Source organism: Magnolia sinica, chromosome 7 (genome assembly GCF_029962835.1).
Source record: "Magnolia sinica isolate HGM2019 chromosome 7, MsV1, whole genome shotgun sequence".
Taxonomy (NCBI): Eukaryota; Viridiplantae; Streptophyta; class Magnoliopsida; order Magnoliales; family Magnoliaceae; genus Magnolia; species Magnolia sinica.
In genome coordinates, this window is record NC_080579.1 from 7123028 (window position 1) to 7147203 (window position 24176).

General features: G+C 34.5%; 1 long non-coding RNA gene across 2 annotated transcripts; it reads right to left on the minus strand.

The window, feature by feature from the left end:
- Positions 1 to 635: 635 nt before the first annotated feature.
- Positions 636 to 22567, minus strand: LOC131250966 (uncharacterized). Of its 2 annotated transcripts, XR_009173526.1 has the most exons (5): positions 22518 to 22567; positions 3305 to 4297; positions 2294 to 3208; positions 1027 to 1112; positions 636 to 931 (listed from the first exon to the last, which is right to left on the minus strand). It is a non-coding gene; the product is annotated as an uncharacterized LOC131250966 (long non-coding RNA). The 2 variants fall into 2 exon arrangements; XR_009173525.1 differs by lacking the exon at positions 2294 to 3208.
- Between the last annotated feature and the right edge of the window lie 1609 nt (positions 22568 to 24176).

Here is a 24176-nt window from a genome sequence, read left to right on the forward strand (position 1 = left end):
TTGTAGCTAAAAGTAGAGTGAGAACTGTAGAAATAAGCTGAAATCAGCAACAACTATGGTTTTCAGATAAAGGGGTATGGTTAATAGCCGTAGCTATTGAAACAATAGGTTTGGATTCAATCCGTAGCAATATTTTCTGTAACTCTAAATTATATACAACTATGGATTATATCTGTAGCTAAAAGTAAAAAGAGAACCGTAGCAATAGGCTGAAATTAGCAAGAGCTACGGTTTTCAGATAAATGGCTATGGTTAATAGCCATTGCTAATGCCTATTTTTTAATAAAAAATTTAAATAATAATGGCAGCTCTTACCATTGCAGTATACCCTAATAACTCATATAAGCTAATATAGATAAATACTTCATGGCTAAATCATTCATTCATTCATTCAATCAAACACAATCATTCATTCATTCATTCAATCATATACAATCATTCATTTCCATTCATAAAAGTATAATGCCAACATAATAGTTATTGTCTATTTAAAGTTCTCATTAACAGCAAGATCCAATGCCTTCTCATAGCCAAATAGCTTCTTAACAATTGCAAGCGAAAACTCCATGGATGTGCCTCTACTGGTTGTCAATTTGTCATCAACTAACACCCTATTCTTAGCTTCGCCTTGATCCGAAAGCTTACTGTACAGGCTGAAAATCAATTTCATCATACAAAATGGAAGAAATTGCATGTTATGACATTATACGTGAGAGGCTGAAAATGTGTTTGTGTGTGTTTTGAAGATTGAGCTGAAAATGCAATGGACCCACTTGAACAATGGACACTTTGAGGATTGTGCCTCTGAGGCCAACCCCAACAGATGCAATCACCATGACAGTCGGGCCAGTGAGGAACCTCGCAACCAATCCATATGCGGTGAGTTTAGTCCCACAGGCTATGATTCTTGGCTGCAAGGCCATGAACAATCCTGAAAATTTGAAATATTCAAAGGCAGTTCAAGTCAATTCAAAACACTTGAAAAACAAGGACTAAGAAACATGATGAGCATATCAATGATCTTACCAAGACTGAACATGGCCATCCTAAGACCTGCATTCAACAAGATCGTGACAGAATTTTCCATGATTTGAGGCTTCTTAACGCCCCATCTACAGTAAGAAAGATGTTAGAAGAAAATCAGATTCAAGAGATAGAGATTGAAAGAAATTTAAAATTCAAGACCTATGAAAATCACCTGCAAGATAGAAAGCCCAGCTCAAACCCAACAAGCTTGCATATGAATTTGGGTTCCTGACAAGCTTATACCCGACCATATTCAGAATTTGCCTCATCATCTTCGACGAAATTGAAGATGGATTCTCCTTTAGCTTCCGACCTTCTATTTTCTCATTCATTTCTGCCTTTTCTGCGGCAGTATCTTCTTCTCTACTGAATACTTGCATTGACTGCTCATAAAATCTTGTAATTCCAAACACCCATTTTAAAATTCATGGGAAGAGAGTGAAAGAATGCATCCCAACTCAAATCACTCTCCACAAAAACTTGTAATTCCAGACACCCATGTCCAAATTCGTGAAGAAAGAGCAAAAGAACAGATTGAAATTTAAATCCCCCTCTAGAAGAACCTGTAATTCCAAGCTTTCATCTTTGTTTTCGTGCAAAAAGAGTAAAAGAACATATTGAAACTGAACTCTGTTTCCATAAAAGCACGTAATCCTAAACATCCATTTTCAAATTCACATGGAAAGAGCAACACATCTAAAATTCAAATCTCTGTCGAAAAAAAAGAAAACTATAATTCCAAATACCCACTTCCAGTTCATGAAGAAAGGTTAAAGATCGCATCGAAATCCATCGCTCTCCCCAAGGACCTAAAATTCCAAACTCCCAACCTCAAATTTAAGAAAAAAGAGCAAAAGAACAAAGCTGAATTCAAATCTCTCTTTGAAAATCTGCAAAACCCTTCATCAACTATTCTGTACAACAACAACTGTTCAACTAAACCCTTCATACTCCAACAACTGTTCCACATGCTTCAAAAATCTACTACCATTGTTCTATACAACAACAACATTAAGATATATTTAAACAACAACTGTCATTTTGGAACAACAACTTCCATTGTTCCATTGTTCCTTAGAAAATCTACAAAAGGATTTTCAATGGTATTTAATGTATAGAAAATCTGCTACCATTGTTGTGTGGAATGCAACCCTGTCTTTGCACTTCCTCTATATACAACGCAACCTAACCCAACCAAAATTCAGATTGATAGTGAAACCATTTCGGGATTAAAAAAAAGAAAAGAAAAGAAGAAGAAGATGCATACCGAGTTCTATTCCCAGAAAGGTTCACAAAATTCAGGTTGATAGTGAAACCTGAATTTTACTGCATGACAAAGAGTGTGACATTTTTTAACTATGTTTGGACAAAGATGCTAAAAAAGATTATTTTCTATTGATTTGAAGAGGCCAGTGAATAATCAAATACATTTTTGCAGCATCACATGCAAAATTAACACAAAACTGAATTTCAGAAATGTTTCCACTAATATTACTGTTTGAGGTACTATAAAATCCAAACCCATAGGTCCTATAGCCTCAATGGGAAGGAATGATACATAGCTTTGTATATAGAGATTGTTCTCCATTTTGTATAGAGAATCTAAAAGATGGACATGCAAAAGCTCACGAGTATATTATCACCATCATCATCTTAGCCTTTCTTGTAGTGATGTGTATAACCCAATAGATGATAGATTGCAAAGGATTCATTCTTCTCTGATCAATGCTATCCAAATGAGATGCAACAGTTTCTTATAAGTGAAAAAGAAATTCATCAACTCAAAAAATAAAATAAACACACTCTACCTCGGAAAAGACAGCCACCTAAAAAGGAAAGCTAACATGCACATGCCTCTTATAGCAAGCCATCAACAGCAATATTTTCTTTGGTCACCAAAATTTTTACAATTGTCACAAGCAGAAAAATAAAAAGAAAAAGAAAAACCATAAAAACATCATTCTGTGTTAAAATATTTAAAATCCAGTAAATGATATTTACTCACACGAACAGAGGCAGTGAACACAACATTTGATATTACTTCAGGAAACCTATACGAGTGATCAATGTACAGTAAGTACATATGCACGAACTGATGTTATAAATGAACAAGAAATCATCAATGATTGCCTTAGCCCGATGTCTTGCCAAAAGTGTTGCAATCCAATGCAAGGCCTCAATTCTGGTAGCATCCCATTCATTAGATAGTTGTTTGAAAAACATAACTACTATACATTAACATCTAGTCATATTACATAGGAGGAAGAAAACAACTTACCTCTACAGCAGAAATGTAACCATTTTGATCTTTGTCAAAGACCTTGAAAGCCTCCTTTAGTTCCTCCACATAATTAGTGTCCTTCATAACAAGTGGAAATGGGAAAAGTTAGAAACGCCTAACAGAAGTTGGCAACCATCACTACCAAATAATATTCATAAGGATTAGAATCACATAGTCACACAGTGTGGTTTACTACTCTATTAGGAGGTTTAGTATAAAATGAAAAAAAGGGCCAAATGCAAATTAATGTGTTTGTATTTTTTATTTTATTTTTTTTGCCTAAATCTCAATCTAACTTATTTTCTTGTTTAGTCCCTGCACATCTGCATGCATACACATATATGCTTATATTGCATTGATAGGTGATCATGATCTCAGGCACTTGAAAAAAATGATTTGCAGTTTAAGTGAAAATCAAGAGACATTTATTTGAATAGCTAGGCATGTTTTCTGCACTCAACTAGAATTTTTGTGGTAAATGATGATTCAAAGGGAGATCTATATGAATCAGATTCTTCATCCTAATCTTAGCTGATTTATATGAATAAGAGGAATGTCTACTACCAAGTTGGATTATGATATGTGGTTGGACTTGGGATGATGTAGATAGGATTTAGTGATGGATCTGCTCCTAAGATTTACATGGGCTGCAACATAGGGAATGGTGTAAAATCGTGCTCTAAATACTTTAAAATTCACATGATTTGGCCACATGACTATTAGAATGTCCAGATTTATGGGGAATCCATTAATCCGTAGATCAATAGATTCGATGGCATACATCACCACTATGGCCCACATTGATGATCAAAGTTTGTACATGTGGTGCCCATGGCTGTAGATGTGGGGCCCATGGTTGGTCTCCATTGTGTGATATTCAAAGCACATGCTAGCAACTTGCTAATTGAATCGGCCTATTTTGACGACCTGTGAGATGTATGCCACATTCTCATGTATTGGGATGTCAATTTATCTATTGAATTAGTAACACTATGCCAAAACTACGAAAAAAGGACGGTCCAAAACCGTCTCAAATGACCAAAAAGGACGGTCATGGACCGTCGCAAGGGCCGTCAAATTTTGACGTGTCGTATTACTTAAAGGACGGTCGAAAACCGTCATTTTTATTGACGAAAAAAAGACGGTCATGGACCGTCCTAAAAAAGGATGATCGTGAACCATCCTTAAAAGGGACGGTCTCGGACCGTCTCTTATAAGCCTTTAAAGGACGGCCATCGACCGTCCTTTAAAAGGACGGTCATGGACCGTCCTTAAAAAAGACTGTCGTAGACCGTCTCTGATAAGCTTTCAAAAGACGGCTATAGACCGTCCTTTAAAAGGACGGTCATGGGCCGTCCTTAAAAAGGACCATCATGGACCGTCTCTTATGGGCCTTTAAAGGACGGCCATGGACCGTCCTTAAAAAGGACTATCATGGACCATCCTTTGAGGGTCACTATACACCTGTTACAATATATTTCATCGTATTCTTCCTGATATACACCTGTTATATAATATATTTCATCATATTTACATTCACATCCATCTAAACAACCCAAACTACGTAAATCCAACATAAACTACATTCATCCAAACATAAACTACATCCATCCAAACACAAGCAATCTTATCCATATTACATTCATCCACACATAAATATATATAGGTTTAACATTAAAAAAAAAATTAGCAACAATTTTCTCTGTGTCTTTCACCTGAAAAAAAAAATTTAAATCAACAAAACATTATAATTCAGAATCATGAAGAATTTTATAAACTTCTTCCAAAAAAGTGGGCACTTTTTAAAAATAAAACTGATCATTAAAATACGTTTACGTTTAGGTTTTAGGTTTTTGGTTTAGGTTTAGGATTAGGTTTTAGGTTTTAGGTTATAAGTTTAGGTTATAGGTTAGAGGTTATAGGTTATAGGTTAAGGTTTAGGTTATAGGTTTTGGTTTAGGTTTAGGTTTAGGTTTAGGCTTAAGTTATAGGTTTAAGTTAAGGTTTAGGTTTTAGTTATAAGGTTATAGTATATAGGTTATAGCTTTAGAGAATTGAGAATAGGTTAAGGTTTAGAAAATCAGGTCTGAGTTCGAGATCAGGTTTAGGTTTGGGTTATCAAGTTTAGGTTTAAGTTTAGGTTAGGGAGTTGAGATTAGGATTGGGTGTAGGTTTAGGTTCAAGGATTTGAGAATACATTTCGATTTTAAGTTTAGGTTTAGGTTTTAGGCTTATGTTTAGGTTATAAGTGCAGGTAATAGGTTTATGTTAGGTTATAGGTTAAGGTTTAGGTTTAGGAAATCGGGTTCGGGTTCGGGATCGGGTTTAGGTTTGGGTTTTCAAGTTTAGGTTTAGGTTTAGGTTAGGGAGTTGAGATTAGGATTAGGTGTAGGTTTAGGTTTAGGGATTTGAGAATACATTTCGATTTTAGGTTTAGGTTTACGTTTTAGGCTTATGTTTAGGTTATAGGTTTAGGTTTAGGTTTAGGTTAGGTTATAGGTTAAGGTTTAGGTTTAGGTTTAGGAAATCAGGTTCGGGTTCGGGATCGGGTTTAGGTTTGGATTTTCAAGTTTAGGTTTAGGTTTAGGTTAGGGAGTTGAGATTAGGATTAGGTGTAGGTTTAGGTTTAGGGATTTGAGAATACATTTAGGTTTTAGATTTAATTTTAGGTTAAAGGTTATAGGTTTAGGTTTAGGTTAAGCTTTAAGTTTAGGTCATAAGCTATAGGTTTAGGGAATTGAGAATATGTTAATGTTTAGGTTTAGGAAATTGGGTACAGGTTTGGGATTGGGTTTAGGCTTAGGTTTTCAAGTTTAGGTTTAGGTTTAGGTTAAGGAGTTGAGATTAGGATTAGGTGTAGGTTTAGGTTTGGGTTTAGGTTTAGGTTTAGGTTATAGGTGATTGGTTTAGGTTAAAGTTTAAGTTTAGGTTTAGGTTTAGGTTTAGGTTATAAGCTATAGGTTTAGGGAATTGAGAATAGGTTAAGGTTTAGGTTTAGGAAATCGGGTTCAAGTTCGAGATCGGGTTTAGGTTTCGATTTTCTAGTTTAGGTTTAGATTTTCAAGTTTAGGTTTAGGTTTAAGTTAGCGAGTTGAGATTAGGATTAGGTGTAGGTTTAGGTTTAGGGATTTGAGAATATATTAGGTTTTAGGTTTAGGTTTAGGTTATATGTTATAGGTTTAGGTTTAGGTTTAGGTATAGGTTATAAGCTATAGGTTTAGGGAATTGAGAATAGGTTAAGGTTTCGGGTTCGGGTTCGAGATCAGGTTTAGGTTTAGGTTAGGGAGTTGAGATTAGGATTAGGTGTAGGTTTAGGTTTAGGGATTTGAGAATACATTTAGGTTTTAGGTTTAGGTTTAGGTATAGGTTATAGGTTTAGGTTTAGGTTAAGGTTATAGGTTATAGGTTTAGGTTTAGGTTTAGGTTATAAGCTATAGGTTTAGGGAATTAAGAATAGGTTAAGGTTTAGGATTAGGAAATCGGGTTCGGGTTCGGGATCGGGTTTTAGTTTGGGTTTTCAAGTTTAAGTTTAGGTTTAGGTTAGGGAGTTGAGATTAGGATTAGGTGTTGGTTTAGGTTTAGGGATTTGAGAATACATTTAGGTTTACGTTTAAGAAATCGAGTTCGGGTTCGAGATCGAGTTTAGGTTTGGGTTTTCAAGTTTAGGTTTAGGTTTAGGGATTTGAGAATACATTTAAGTTTTAGGTTTATATTTAAGTTATATGTTATAAGTTAAGGTATAGGTTTAGGTTTCGGTTTAAGTTATAAGCAATAGGTTTAGGCAATTGAGAATAGGTTAAGGTTTAGGTCTAGGAAATCGGGTTCAGGTTCGGGATCGGGTTTAGGTTTAGGTTAGGGAGTTGAAATTAGGATTAGGTGTAAGTTTAGGTTTAGGGATTTAAGAATACATTTAGGTTTTAGGTTTAGGTTACAGGTTTAGGTTTAGGTTTAGGTTTAGGTTTAGGTTATAAGCTATAGGTTTAGGGAATTGAGAATAGGTTAAGGTTTAGGTTATTAGCTATAGGTTTAGGGAATTGAGAATAGGTTAAGGTTTAGGTTATAAGCTATAGGTTTAAGGAATTGAGAATAGGTTAAGGTTTAGGTTTAGGAAATCGGGTTGGGGTTCGGGATTGGGTTTATGGTTTTGGTTTTCAAGTTTAGGCTTAGGTTTAGGTTAGGGAGTTGAGATTAGGATTAGGTGTAGGTTTAGGTTTAGGGATTTGAGAATACATTTAGGTTTTAGGTTTAGGTTTAGGTTATAGGTTACAGGTTTAGGTTTAGGTTTAGGTTTAGGTTTAGGTTTAGGCTTAGGTTTAGGTTATAAGATATAGGTTAGGGAATTGAGAAAAGGTTAAGGTTTAAGTTTAGGAAATCGGGTTCGGGTTCGGGATCGGGTTTAGGTTGGGTTTTCAAGTTTAAGTTTAGGTTTACGTTAGGGAGTTGAGATTATGATTAGGTGTAGGTTTAGGTTTAAAGATTTGAGAATACATTTAGGTTTTAGGTTTAGGTTTAGGTTATAGGTTACAGGTTTAGGTTTAGGTTTAGGTTAAAGTTATAGGATATAGGTTTAGGTTTAGGTTTAGGCTTAGGTTAAGGTTTAAGTTATAAGATATAGGTTTAGGGAATTGAGAATAGGTTAATGTTTAGGTTTAGAAAATCGGGTTCGGGTTCCGGATCGGGTTTAGGTTTGGGTTTTCAAGTTTAGGTTTAGGTTTAGGTTAGGGAGTTGAGATTAGGATTAGGTGTAGGTTTAGGTTTAAGGATTTGAGAATACACTTAGGTTTTAGGTTTAGGTTTAGGTTATAGATTTAGGTATAGGTTAGGTTATAGGTTAAGGTTTAGGTCTAGGAAATCGGGTTCGGGTTCAGGATCGGGATTAGGTTTGGGTTATCAAGTTTAGATTTAGGTTTAGATTAGGGAGTTGAGATTAGGATTAGGAGTAGGTTTAGGTTTAGGTTTAGGGATTTGAGAATACATTTAGGTTTTAGGTTTATGTTTAGGTTTAGGTTTAGGTTTAGGTTTAGGTTTCAGTTTAGGTTATAAGCTATAGGTTTAAGGAATTGAGAACAGGTTAAGGTTTAGGTTTAGGAAATCGGGTTCGGGTTCGGGATCGGGTTTAGGTTTAGGTTTAGGGAGTTGAGATTAGGATTAGGTGTAGGTTTAGGTTTAGGGATTTGAGAATACATTTAGGTTATAGGTTACAGGTTTAGGTTTAGGTTTAGGTCAAGGTTATAGGTTATAGGTTTAGGTTTAGGTGATGGTTTAGGTATAGGTTTAGGTTATAAGATATAGGTTTAGGGAATTGAGAATAGGTTAATGTTTAGGTTTAGGAAATTGGGTTCGGGTTCGGGATCGGGTTTAGGTTTTGGTTTTCAAGTTTAGGTTTAGGTTTAGGTTAGGGAGTTGAGATTAGGATTAGGTGTAGGTTTAGGTTTAGGGATTTGAGAATACATTTAGGTTTTAGGTTTATGTTTAGGTTATAGATTATAGGTTTAGGTTAAGGTATAGGTTTAGGTTATAAGCTATAAGTTGATCGAATTGAGAATAGGTTAAGGTTTAGGTTTAGGAAATCGGGTTCGGGATTTGAGAATAGGTTTAGGTTATAAGTTTTGGTTAAAGTTATATGTTAAGGTTAAGGTTATAGGTTTAGGTTTAGGTTTAGGTTAGGTTATAGGTTTTTGGTTAAGGTTTAGGTTATAGTTATAGGTTTTTCGATTTGAGAATAGGTTTAGGTTATAAGTATAGGTTTAGGTTAGGTTATAGGTTAAGATTTAGGCTTAGGAAATCGGGTTCGGGTTCAGGATCGGGTTCAGGTTTGGGTTTTCAAGTTTAGGTTTAAGTTTAGGTTAGGGAGTTGAGATTAGGATTAGGTGTAGGTTTAGGTTTAAGGATTTGAGAATACATTTTGGTTTTAGGTTTAGGTTTAGGTTATAGGTTACAGGTTTTTGTTTAGGTTTAGGTTAAGGTTATAGGTTATAGGTTTAGGTTTAGGTTTAGGTTATGGTTTAGGTTATAAGATATAGTTTTAGGGAATTGAGAATAGGTTAATGTTTAGGTTTAGGAAATCGGGATCGGGTTCGGGATCGGGTTTAGGTTTAGGTTAAGGAGTTGAGATTAGGATTAGGTGTAGGTTTAGGTTTAAGAATTTAAGAATACACTTAGGTTATAGGTTTAGGTTTAGGTTATAGATTTAGGTTTAGGTTAGGTTATAGGTTAAGGTTTAGGGAATTGAGAATAGGTTAAGGTTTAGGGAATTGAGAATAGGTTAAGGTCTAGGTTTAGGAAATCGGGTTTGGGTTCAGGATCAGGTTTAGGTTTGGGTTTTCAAGTTTAGGTTTAGGTTTAGGTTAGGGAGTTGAGATTAGGATTAGGTGTAGGTTTAGGTTTAGGAATTTGAGAATACAATTAGGTTTTAGGTTTATATTTAGGTTATAGGTTATAGGTTTAGGTTAAGGTATAGGTTTAGGTTATAAGCTATAGGTTTAGCGAATTGAGAATAGGTTAAGGTTTAGGTTTAGGAAATCGGGTTCGAGATTTGAGAATAGGTTTAGGTTATAGGTTTTGGTTAAAGTTATATGTTAAGGTTAAGGTTATAGGTTTAGGTTTAGGTTTAGGTTATATGATTAGGTTTAGGTTAGGTTATAGGTTTTTAGTTAAGGTTTAGGTTATAGTTATTGGTTTTTGGATTTGACAATAGGTTTAGGTTATAAGTATAGATTTAGGTTAGGTTATAGGTTAAGGTTTAGGCTTAGGAAATCGGGTTCGGGTTCAGGATCGGGTTTAGGTTTGGGTTTTCAAGTTTAGGTTTAGGTTTAGGTTAGGGAGTTGAAATTAGGATTAGGTGTAGGTTTAGGTTTAGGTTTAGGGATTTGAGAATACATTTAGGTTTTAGGTTTATGTTTAGGTTATAGGTTATAGGTTTAGGTTAAGGTATAGGTTTAGGTTTCGGTTTAGGTTATAAGCTATAGGTTTAGCGAATTGAGAATAGGTTAAGGTTTAGGTTTAGATTTAGAAAATCGGGTTCGAGATTTGAGAATAGGTTTAGGTTATAGGTTTTGGTTAAAGTTATATGTTAAGGTTAAGGTTATAGGTTTAGGTTTAGGTTAAGGTTATATGATTAGGTTATAGGTTTTTGGTTAAGGTTTAGGTCATAGTTATTGGTTTTTGGATTTGAGAATAGGTTTAGGTTATAAGTATAGGTTTAGGTTAGGTTATAGGTTAAGGTTTAGGCTTAGGAAATCGGGTTCGGGTTCAGGATTGGGTTTAGGTTTGGGTTTTCAAGTTTAGGTTTAAGTTTAGGTTAGGGAGTTGAGATTAGGATTAGGTGTAGGTTTAGGTTTAGAGATTTGAGAATACATTTAGTTTTAGGTTTAGGTTTAGGTTATAAGTTATAGGTTTAGGTTTAGGTTTGGTTTTGGTTTTGATTTAGGTTATAGGTTATAGGTTTAGGTTTAGGTTTTGATTTATGTTATAGGTTATAGGTTTAGGTTAAGGTTTAGGTTTAGGTTTAGGTCATAGGTTTTGGGATTTGAGAATGGGTTCAGGTTTAGGTTATAGGTTTTGGTTATAGGGTATAGGTTTCGGTTAAGGTTTATGTTTAGGTTATAGGTTTTAGGATTTGAAAATGGGTTCGGGTTTAGGTTATAGGTTTTGGTTTTGGTTTAGGTTATAGGTTTTGGAATTTGAGAATGGGTTCGGGTTTAGGTTATAAGTTTTGGTTTTGGTTTAGGTTTAGGTTATAGGTTTTAGGATTTGAGAATGGGTTATGGTTTAGGTTTACGAAATCGGGTTCAGGTTCGGGATTGGGTTTAAGTTTGAGTTTTCAAGTTTATGTTTAGGTTTAGGTTAGGGAGTTGAGATTAGGATTAGGTGTAGGTTTAGCTTTAGGGAATTGAGTTTAGCTTATAGGTTTAGGGAAAGCTTAGGTTTAGGTTATAGGTTTTGGGATTTGGGAATAGTTTTAAGTTATAAGTATAGGTTTAGTTTAGGTTATAGGTTAACGTTTAGGAATTTGAGTTTAGGCTATAGGTTTAGGTTTAGGTCTAGGTTTAGGTTTAGGGAATTGAGTTTAGGTTATAGGTTTAGGGAAAGGTTAGGTTTAGGTTATAGGTTTTAGGATTTGAGAATAGTTTTAGGTTATAAGTATAGGTTTAGGTTAGGTTATAAGTTAAGGTTTAGGGATTTGAGTTTAGGTTATAGGATTAGGTTTAGGTTTAGGTTTAGAGATTTGAATTTAGGTTATAGGTTTAGGTTTAGGTTTAAGGTTTAGGTTTAGGTTTAGGTTTGGGTTTGGGTTTTGGTTTTGATTATATGTTTTGATTTAGGTTATAGATTATACGTTTAGGTTTTAGGTTTTGGTTTTAGGTTTAGGTTTGGTTTAGGTTATAGGTTTTGATTTAGGTTATAGGTTAACGGTTTAGGTTATAGGTTTTTGGATTTAAGAATGGGTTCGGGTTTAGGCTATAGGTTTTGGCTTTGGTTTAGGTTATAGGTTTTGGTTTTGGTTATAGGTTATAGGTTTAGGTTTAGGTTTAAGTTTAGATTATGGGTTATAGGATTTGAAAATGCATTTGGGTCTAGGATATAGGTTTTGGTTTTGGTTTTGGTTATATTTTTTGATTTAGGTTTAGGTTATAGGTTTAGGTTTTAGGTTAAGGTTATAGGTTTAGGTTAAGTTTTAGGTTTAGGTTTAGGTTATAGGTATAGGTTAAGGTTTAGGTTTAGGTTTAGGTTTAGGTTATAAGATATAGGTTAAGGGAATTGAGAATAAGTTAAGGTTAAGGTTTAGGTTCGGGTTCGGGATTGGGTTTATGTTTGGATTTTCAAGTTTAGGTATTGGTTTAGGTTAGGGAGTTAAGATTAGGATTAAGTGTAGGTTTATGTTTAGGGATTTGAGAATACATTTAGGTTTTAGGTTTACGTTTAGGTTTTAAGTTAAGGTTTAGGTTTAGGTTAAGGTTGAGGTTTAGGTTATAGGATAAGGTTTTACGTCATAGGTTTTTGTTTAGGTTAAGGGTATGGTCCTTGCAAATACAGATATAAACACGGCCATCCGATGCAAATGCCAGGCCCTTCCAATGCTGTCCATAAAAAATGGACAGCTTCATCATGGTCATAATAGCGGTTCCCTCTTTTCAGGGAACCCCACTCTTCTGAATAGCTCCGATGCACATCCGGGTCTGCTCCATTAATTTCTATCAAATACATAAACACGGCATGTCCAAATGGCCAGGCCCCTCTAATGCTGTCCATAGGAAATGGACAGCTTCATCATGGTCATAACAGTGGTTCCCACCTTCCAGGGATCCCCGCTCAACATCCGGATAGCTCCGATGCACATCCGGGTCTGCTCCATCAATTTCGAGTTAATACATAAACATGACCTGTCCAAATGGTCAGGCCACTCTAATGTTGTCCATAGGAAATGGACAGCTTCATCATGGTCATAACAGCGGTTCCCACCTTCCAAGGACCCCCGCTCAACATCCGGATAGCTCCGACGCACATCCAGGTCTGCTCCATCAATTTCGATCTAATACATTTAAAAACAACATAATTGTATCTAAAAGCATTCGGATACCTGGGGAAGGCCTCCCATATTCGTATTATTGGTTACTCATCCCTTTGTCTATAAGCCACAATCGACCAATACTTTCTATTGCTACCTGTACTCTGAAACCAACACAAATATAACTGAGAAACAATACAAGAAATAAAAAAAATGAATTTACCTGTACACATCATTAAATGTTTCCCTATAAGGAGGTGATATTATATCTTTGATAGCCACAACCTATATGACACATCATTAAAGGTTTCCCTATAATGCAACCTATATATAGATCCATGCAACCGATACATGGATCTATATATATCCGTAAATATATGCACATGATTAGGTGTAGGTTTTAGGTAGGTTATAGGTTATAGCTTTAGGGAATTGAGGATAAGTTAAGGTTTAGGTTTAGGAAATCGGGTTCGGGTTTGGGGTCGGGTTTAGGTTTGGGATCATGCATACATACATACATGCATACAAACATGCATGATGATATATCCATTCATCCATGCATGCATACATACATAAACACATGCATGATGATCCATCCATCCATGATCTAACAATCCATCCATCTATCCATGCATGCATACACACATACACACACATGCGTGATGATCCATCCATCTAGTCTTCCATCCATGCATGCATACATACATACATATACACACACATAAATCCATTCATGCATGTATGCATGCATACACACATGCATAATCTGTCCATCCATGCATGCATGCATACGTTTCATCCATCCATGTGTGCATGTATACATATACACACATACATACATGTGTTCTATCATAAAACCATGCATGATGCATCCATACAAAAAAAATCAAATGAAATCAAAAAAATCAAATGAAATAAAAAAAAATCAAGTGATTTTGCCTTGCACTTTAAACTTTCACTAAGATCATAGAGTATCAACACATGCTATATGTAAGTGTTTATGAAATTGGATAACAGAAGAAGATATAAGAGGAAGCCCAATTTCTCTAACAGTTCCCAATTGTTCAAACAAAAAGGGAAAAAAGAGAGAATAAAACAAAAAAAAAAATCTAATATAAAAGAAACTGAAACTGCATGTCTCCTCTTAGGCTGAAATTACTGCAATCAAAGTGGCCATGTTTCCATATATGCTAGATCAAGAGGGAGCTAAGAAGTAGGGAACACAGTCTCAAACACTTAAAGAGTTTCCACCACCAAAGAGATTCAATCATTGTATTGTACTCATCAGTAACTTAAGTTTTAGTAACAAGCATTGGTGGCAAGTTTTCTGTGACAAACTTAAGCGAGCCAAGATCATTTGTGTGGGTTCCAAAAACGGTAAAATGAACAGTAATTTACAGTAATGCAGACAATCACATACACCAAAAACTAAACAATGAAAGAAAATCAACATTTGATAGTCTAAGTAACTAATAGAGAAAAAGAAGAACACAGGATCTGCCAAAAGCCAAATATATGGGAGTAAGATGACACCCCAGGTTAATTTATCAGCTACAGAAAAATCAGAATCAGCAAAAACTGAAAGGAACCATAATATATTGTTTATTTATTTGACAAGGATCCAACCAAAGGGGAACAATATGTAGAGCATCATGTATCTAAAACATGCCAGAGGCAGCAATCAGCTATTAAAAAAAATTATAGGTTTTGGGATTTGAGAATAGGTTATATATTATAAATTCAGAATAACATTTTCAGAGAAGTTCCCTACATTAAACACTTGGCTATGTAATTCAATTGTCTTCAGTAAAACCAAATTACCGTCTTAAAAGAAATGCACGCCACGCATGCGAAACGTCATTTTCAAACCAAACTACACTCGCTATTTTCAAATCTCACGCGGCCACTTCATTCCCCCACTATCTCCCTCGATTTCTCCACTCTCACCTCTCCGTCTCTCTCTTGAAGCAAAAAAGAAGAAGAAAAAAAAATCTCTTTTATGTTTTTTTCAATCCATCTTCCATTTTCTTTTTAACAAGAAAATCCATATTTACTAATATTCCCATTTTTCTATTTTTCAAAAGAATGAGTTCGGACTCCGAAAGCATCGGCTCCAACACTCGTACTTTCAGCCCAAACCCTAACCAAGGACCCCAAAATTACCAAGTACTCATAAACATTCATTGCAAGCATTTTCTGTCCATGACGACCATACTGTTTAGATCAATCCTCTTATTTGTGCTCCCCTAGGTGTGGATTTTGATAAGGATTGCGTTCATATGCTACTTCATATATCATATTCTGAGATAAAAGGTGTCAATTATATAAAAAATTATAATTCAAAAACAGACAATAAAGAGCACAAATTCTTATTATAAAGTGATATTTAGAGTTAAGCTTACCGTCATTGTCATGTTGAAACCGTTCCTTGAATACGGTGACGTCCCTTATTGATCTAAAACAGTAAAAAAAAAAATACAATTAAAAGAAAGAAATGATATTGTGTTGCCTAGTAATATATGAGGAAGCTAGATAGTAACAAGATTAGAATGTGTCATCAAGAGTCTAGATAGTAACAAGATTAGAATAACAAGATCACCAGACAAAGTTCAAATAACAAATGGTAAATAAAAGTCAGCTTCAAATGCTAACTAAATGAGATGGGATCATGAAATACACAATCAAGACTGCTGAAATTTTCCCATGCAATTTGGATCTTACCATTTTCATTGAACCCATTTGTTTAATAGCCACCAATCTGAGGGTAAGGGTCATCTGCTCAGAGTATTTCAGGCCAATTTCCACATCCAGCATGATTTGGATGATCAAGATAGGCAGGTATGCCACAGTAAGCAAGGACGAGTTGTTCTGATCCAGGAAAGTGATTACAATTTAATGGAACAGAACAAATACCATTGTCATCTGTCCCATTCACCACCCCTACGCTATACATGTAAAGTAATGCAACCTGTCCAAATTATGGACCCAATGTGAATAAAGCATAGACTGACATTCATACCAAACAAATGATTTAACCATCTGATTGGATTACTCTTGTAGAACTTCAACCACTGAGCATCCACTACCAAACAAATGATTTAACCATGCAATTGCTCCATAACCTCGGGCGCCATCCTGCCGAGAACAAGTAGAAAGAAAGGCCTTACCGTAGATGAGTTTAGTTGGTGCATTAGAATATTAAAAAAACAAGATCCACATATTAAAACCAGGCTGTAGAGGCCATTAGACAGATAAACACATGATTTCAAAGAATAACTTTAAAGAACTTTTTTCATTGACAGGTGTAAAGCTAATAATATGCCCACAAAAAGTAATACACCATTCTCAACAAGTGTGTGTGTGTGTGTGTGTGTGTGTGAGAGAGAGAGAGAGAGAGAGAGAGAGAGCAATGCAAGATTTGTTGCAAGAGAAACCATTGGAAATATTTCATTCTCACCAGAGATGTTAGTTCAAGGTTGCAAAGAAATTATCTAGATAACTAATGTCGAATTAATGTCTCTAAGATAAAAGCATCAGAAGACAAGACTAGGATTGTCCCAAGTTTTTTCATTTTTAAAAACTTTGACCTTTTTGTAGCATCAACCTCTAAAGTGGGAATCATAAAGGAAACCTAAGGTCAGGCCATAAAGGATGATCCATTCATAGTCTTCTGGGGTGATCTAGAAAGGTAATGAAGGTCAAGCAAGCAAAAGTGCTTCTTGCAATGGAGAGATGCAACACATATGAAGGGCAAGTTCACTGATCAAAGAAATCACAGGGTCCAAAATTCCGATAGGACAGTTTGTGGGGTTCACTTAACTGATTATGTGGATGGTGGAGCCCACCACTGATTTGAAAAATGTGGTGGGCCCACTCTTAAGGTGTATCAAGCATTAATGAAAATTATCTCAGGTCATGTAAGAAATAATAATAAATGATGTGAGACTATTTAATCAGTAGCTAATATCAAAACAACCACGTAGAAACAAGAAACATGAACAAGCAACCAAATGCAGCAGCACCAATTAAACACCATTGCCCCGATTAACCACATATTCCACATCAGTTTTTGTAACTGATCCAATCGAGGAGTATTCCAAAGTTGGTCACTCAGTTTTCGAGTTCTTTTTGCTTTTTCTTTTCTTTTCTTATTCTTTTTTAAAGTTTTTGAGTTTACTTGATGAACTAATTAACAAGTCACTTATATTCTGAAGCTTTACTCTGACAACAATTGACAAAGCCTTTTTTAATGGATTTGCAGTTAGTTTCATTACTTACAAACTACGAACTAAGTCCTCCTGGCTCAGTTCTGAGCTAATCAATGAGATTTTTCAAAATTGATTTCATATTTAGCTCCAATCAAAATTCCAAACTTCTCTCCAAGTTGATTGATAAATCAAGCTCCAAAGTGATCTCTAATACTAACCTCTGACTTGAAGGAACAATAGCTCTTAGATTTATCCATAAAAACAGACTAATTTTCTGAATTATCAACTTTCCCAATTGTTTGTGGGAAGTTTGGGAGAGACCCACTTCTGAAACAAGGAGAAAGGAGGAAAAAAAAGAGAGGAGAATTTGAGATTTGACAGGAACACCACTGTCGGACTTTCCATTTCTGGGTATCATCCACCAGATCTTGAATCTGAAAGATAGAACAATCTGTATCCCTTATTGTGACCACATAAAGACCAAAGAAAACCTTAAGATGAGAAGGAAATAAATCTTCCAAATGCTGACTATGTTTGTTGAAATGCACTACCAAAAGCACTTGTTTGAGTTGGAGCTGATCAAAAGCCTAGCCTCCGAAGCCAGGCTTCTGTCCAAATACAGAAGATGTTGTTTCAAGGAAGAAAAGACTTTTAGTAAGACGCCAATAGAATTACTGCATGTCACACAATAAACACTTGAAGCCGATTCACATGTCAAAAAAAAAAAAAACATTCCGCTGAATACTTTCCCTCCACATCTCATAAATAGGATTTTTCTAAAGAGATTGTTTCTGTCAGGCATTTCATCAAACATGCAACAGGCATCGTCAAGCTAGACCATTGGATGTATCTAGAGATCATGCAACTCCATGCAACGAGATCAAACCCATCAATTTGCTTGAAGATGGAGACGTATGAATCTAGTGTCAAACTTAAGAAAGAAAAAGATCTCCACTATCAAAATTGTAGGAATTGCAAATGAAAACCGTAGGAAGAGAAGTCACGAAAATTACATTTAAAAAAAGAAAATTAATCTTCCAAACTGTAGGAATTGTACATGAAACAAAGAAAATCCATAAAAATCAACAGACCTTGGAGTATCCATTCATATGAAAAGCTTTTCATACTCATAGAGAGATGCAGTCCACTAGCCACCTACACCTGCCGCAACGAGTTCACGAACCGGAAGATGCACGATGGCTTCCAGCCCGTCATCTAGAGAGTTATTCTCCAGGGAGTTCGACGCTGGAGAAGAGGGAATTGGAAATGAGAAGAGGGAAAAATTCCTCTTCCGAAATGAGATGTTAGTTTCAAATCCGCAAGTTGTGAGTTTTCCATAATTTAACACATTAACTACATTAATATCCCTACATTTAAGGGACCATTTAATAGATGATTAAGATAGTTTTATATAATAAAAAGTTTAAATATTAACCATTAATAACTAGACCCATTATTTAGATGGCCTGGATAACTCTATATATCATTGCCACTATTATTAAGAATCTGTCACCACTATTTTACATTAAACACAAAACTCACACATTATTTCTATTCACCAAATAACGTAACTTGTGCTTTAGATCTGGTATGGCTTTGTGGGCTCCACCATGATGCGTGTCAAACATCTACTCTATCAGTTAGATGCAATATTCCATGGTGGGCCTAGGGATTAAAAATCAAATCAATATGTGACTTGTGTAGGCCACACAATATACAAAAGTTGAGAAGGGTTACCCTCTATTAAAACATTCATAATTATTTTTTGGGCCTACAGAGATGTGGTTCACGAATCCAGCCCATCCATTATGTGTGTGCCCCTTGGATGAGGGGTCATACCAAGTTTCAGATGCATCCAAATTTCAGGTGGGGGCCCACCAAGTACTTTTATATGTTTTAGGCATGTCTTCACATGATTTTAGATGGTATGGCCCACTTGAGTTCCGTATACTGCTGATTTTTGGGATATCCCATAATTTAAAGGGGACCCATCAAATGCATGGTGTTGATTTTTGACACACATCATGGTGTGGCCCACACAGCTCGACCTCATGGGGGAGTTAGCATGAGCTCGACGTACATAACCTTTTCCATATATATATATATATATATATATATATATATATATATATATATATATATATATATATATATATATATATATATAATATTTAAAAAATATAAAAACCTATGATGTATTTGTTATATTTACACCATCCATCCATTTTGAGATATCATTTTAAGTCATCAGCCAAAGAATGAGACATAAAAGTCTGTAGTACACCCCGCCACAAAAAACAACAAAGAGGGTGATTCCCACCATTGAAACTATCCTACGGCCCATTGTAATGTTTATTTGAAATCCAACTGCTTCAAAAGTTTTTTTTTAAAAAAATGGTTGTCCAAAAATGATCATTTGTGCTCGGGTCCACTAGAGCTTTGGATTTAACTCGTTCTTTGGACATTGCCCTAAAATGATCTCTCCAAATAGATGGATGACATGGATTAAACACATACATTATGGTGGGGCCCACAGAGCACCAACCACCAGCCATTGGATTGTGTCAGGGGGAGTAGCCAATTTGTTCCCCTTATTTGTAGTGTGGTCCATTTAATTAATCTTTGGATATGAATCATTTTTTGGACAATTCTTTAAAATGATCTTGAAAAATGGATGAACAGTATGGGTTGATCCCGAATTTTTGGTAAATCCAAAACTCAATTGGACCATGCCACGTGAAATAGTGTGGAATAATGATTTCCATCGTTGATACCTTCCTTGGGTTTATAGTAATGTTTATTTGACATCTAACATGTTCATAATACCAAAAAGATATAAATGAAGAGAAAACACAAAAAGATATGAATTATTGTGGGCCAACTTTGTGGTCCATTTAATCTCTTTACTTACCTCATGTTTAGAAAGTACAGGAGATCATGGCGAGAGAAGAATACTAGAAAATAGTAATAAAAGAAATCGTATAAAAAATGTTTGAGGCGATTTTCGTTTCAAAAATTTGAAAAAAAGAAGTCGTATAAAAAATGTTCAAGGTCATTTTCATCTTAAAAATTTGAAAAAATAGAAATCGTATAAAAAATGTTCAAGGCCATTTTCGTCTCAATTTTTTTTTTTATTTAAAAAAAATTTGTATAAAAAATGTTTAAGGCCATTTTCGTCTCAAAAATTTGAAAAAAAAAATCATATAAAAAATGTTCAAGGCCATTTTTGTCTCAAATATTTGAAAAGGTGTTCCATTTGTACGGAAGAAAAAATCGAATACTTAGAGCCTTTACTTGGCAGCAGACGAATGAACACAAAAAAGACAATCTAGTAATGGATTCTGTTAAGGAAGAAAAAGGCTCAATTAATAAACATCTAAGATAGTATAATCATAAAAATTTTAGTCAAAGGTTAATCAATGGTCGATACCACAAGATTTTCTCACATCAGCTTGATCCAAAACTTCTGTGAATGTTATTTTTAATGGTGGACGTTCAATCCCCACTTTGTAGTCCACTTAAGCCTTCGACCCACCCCATTTTTTAGTTAATATCTTAAAATGATCTAAGAAAAGCATTGAACGATATGGAAAAAGTCAATCCATGACTTGGGTGGGCCAAGAGCTTAAAAATAAAGTCAATCCATGACTTCGGTGGGCCACACCACACAATATAGTGGAGAGGGGTTTCATTAAAAAATTCATAATCATATATTGGGCCTGCCTAAATGTGATTCACATATCCAACCCACTCATTATGTGTGTCCCACTTGGATGAGGGGTCAGACCAATTTTCAGCCGCATCCAAAACTCATGTGGGCCCCACCAAGTGCTTTTATATTTTTTAGGATGTCTTCACATAGTTTTAGATGGTATGGCCCACTTGAGTTTCGTATATAGATGATTTTTGAGATATCTGATCATAACCTAAAGGGGACACATCAAATCCACGGTGTTGATGTTCGACACACATCATGATGGGGCCCACAAAACTTACTAACATCAATTCTTAGGTTCTCACATCGCAATTTTGACCAGAATATTTGGCCCATTTTACATGTCTGGTCTGTTCACTCTATTTTACTGATCAATACCCTCAATTTGAGTAGTTACTCGCCTCAATCAGTTTACATATGAGAAAGATATTAGGCATACAAGATTGATCACACAATTTCAGTGAAATTTGATTTAAACATCTGAAGTTATTTATTCTTCAATCTGAACTGATTAGATTGTCCAAAAATGATTAAAGGTTCAACTAGTGGATGTGCCTAATAATTTAGTAATTTTATTTTTCACAGATAAATTTCAATTTCTATTTAAAAATAACATTTTTTTTTCAAAATGTATATATTTTTACTCTTTTAACAAAATATCATTTTTATTATAAAATATTTCACTTTTGTTATCTAACTTTTCAATTTTTCTTGTCAAAATAAAAAATCTAGTTTTCTTTTTTAAAAATATTTTTTTTTACAATTTGTCTATTTTTTCATAATTTTGTTTAATTTTTTAAATTTTCTTTTTCAAAATATCATTTTTTAAATTTCACTTTTGTTATATAACTTTTCAATTTTTCTTGTCAAACTAAAAAATCTAGTTTTCTTTTTTAAAAATATATTTTTTTTATAATTTGTCGATTTTTTCACAAATTTGTTTAATTTTTAAAATTTTCTTTTCAAAATATCATTTTTCTTATCGAAATCTTTTTATATAACTTTTTAATTTTTTTGTCAAAATACAAAATCTAGTTTTCTTTTTTTAAAAATATATTTTTTTTTACAATTTGTCAATTTTTTCACAATTTTACTTAAGTTTTTATATTTTCTTTTTCAAAATATCATTTTTTTATCAAATTTTTTTTTCCAAAGTTAACAACATTATTCGAAGTTCTTAATTTTTTTTTTTCAAAATCTAGAATTTTTTAAAATCAAAGTTTTTTTTTTTTTTTTTTTTTTTTAAATCTAAAATTTTCTTAAACATTTGTTAATTATTTTTTCTAAGCTTCTTAAATATTTTTTAAATCAAATTTTAGCATTAGAGACGGTCGTTGACAGTCTCTAATCGAGACGGTCTTAAACAGTCTCTGATAGAGACGGTCTTTGACAGGGCAATAAGACGGTTAAGGACCGTCTCTAATAGAGACGGTCTTTGACAGTCTCAGATTACAACTAAAAGACGGCCAAGGACCGTCTCTAATGCAGACGGCCAATGACCGTCTCTAATGACCGCATATAAGACGGTCGATTAACCGTCTCTATTAGAGACGGTCTTTGACCGTCTCAGATGGCCACATATAGACGGTCAACGACCATCTTAAATAATTTGTAGACGTTCAAATTTTTAAGACAATATTAGGGACGGTCAGGGGCCGTCTAAAATTTTAGAGATGGTTTACGGCCGTCTCTAAAGTGTCTTTAAACCAAGCAATTTTAGAGACGGTCCAAAACCGTCTCGAAATCCGTCCTTTTTTTTTCATTTTTCACAGTGTAAACCTTTACAAGAAGGGTGTAGCCATGAAAGATAAAAGCTCACCTTTCCTCCAAAATGGAAGACGATAGCCAAGAGAACAACAGTTGGAATTCCCACAATGTAGAAAGCTCTGAGGTTAATGAGAGCACTGGTCTTTTGCCACCCGCATCCTATAACAGGCTGTAACTAATTCAAATTGAGAATCTTCACAAACATGAGAAAATTGATAGCAAGTGCTACAAAAGAAGGCCAATGATCCTGTTAAGTTCCATGAGTACCTCTGAGAATTGTAAGGCCATACGCCAACATATGTGAGCAAATCTACCAGCCTGCAAGTAAAAATAAACTCAAAATTATAACAGCTTTAAAAAATGGAAAAAAAATGATAAAAATCACCTTGAGGCCCTTCTCCCTCCTCCTTTACATGGGCTTGGGACTGGCAATGTAAGGAGTTACATTGGCGGAGTTAAAAAAGAGCTTAAGCTCCATTTGGTTTGAAATAAATTTACATTCATAAACACCAATGTGATGACCATATCAAAATTAATAAGTATTTTTCACCCATTCATGAATCTAATTCTAAACACATGCATCTATGATCTTAATTTGAAACCAGCTAAAACACCAAAGAGTTTTGAAATACTCAGCTAAAATGCTAGTCAGAAATGGTTTATTGTTTTTATCAATGCACAATGAAAAAAGATCATCTATTAGCATCCATACGAGCACAACAAGTTACCCAAGGCAAAAGTTTCATCATTTCTATGAAAAGAGATCTTTGAAGACTTAAAACCTAGATGATGCACCTAAAACGTTTTTTCAATAGTACAAGATATTAAAAGCTACTAGATATGCATTTTTTGATAAGTAACAAATATGCCAATTTGTCAATGGGATAAGATGTTGACACTGATAACTATGCTTAGTTACTACCATAAACACACAAGTTATCCATTACCTTTCACTATTTGTTAAAGTAAAAGGTTCTGCATGTCCTGGAAAACTGCTAGCAGCCATAAAGTCCTTTTCATACCTAAAATGCAATTTATCAACATGGATCATTAGATCTATGACATTCAAACACCTAATTAGGGTCATCATGCACATGCACTGGTAGTTGACACCATAAATTCCTACATCTCATATTCTCTTATTGTAAACAAACAAGTTATCCACCACCTTTCTCCATCTGTTAACATAAAGGGGTTCTAAATGTCCTGGAAAATTGGAAATGGTTGGAAATGGTTGGAAATGAAATTGGTTTTCGTATATATGGTGTTTTTTGCTATTTGTATTGTAAAAGTAGCTATGGGAATTTACTGTCATCAATTTGCATGATAATGAATTGGTATTTAATTGTTTAGCTTTTGTATCAGATATTGGTATGCAACAATCACATGAACATCCAAGACGAGGTAAACCAAGTTGTTATCTATGAGCTAATCTATGCATATGATGACTGTCGAGCGGCAAACTTGGATTGGGCAAATTGTGCTCATCATGCTTGCAGTGAGGTTTGTGGAACCTTTTCATCTAACTTGTAGCTTGTTTTCTTCAAACCAAGATTTTTTTTCCCTAATTTTCTCACAGTAAAATAGAAAAAATATAAATAAATAAATAAAAGAACTCATCAATCATCCATTTCCCATCAATGTGCAAAAAGAGAAGTAATACATGTCATG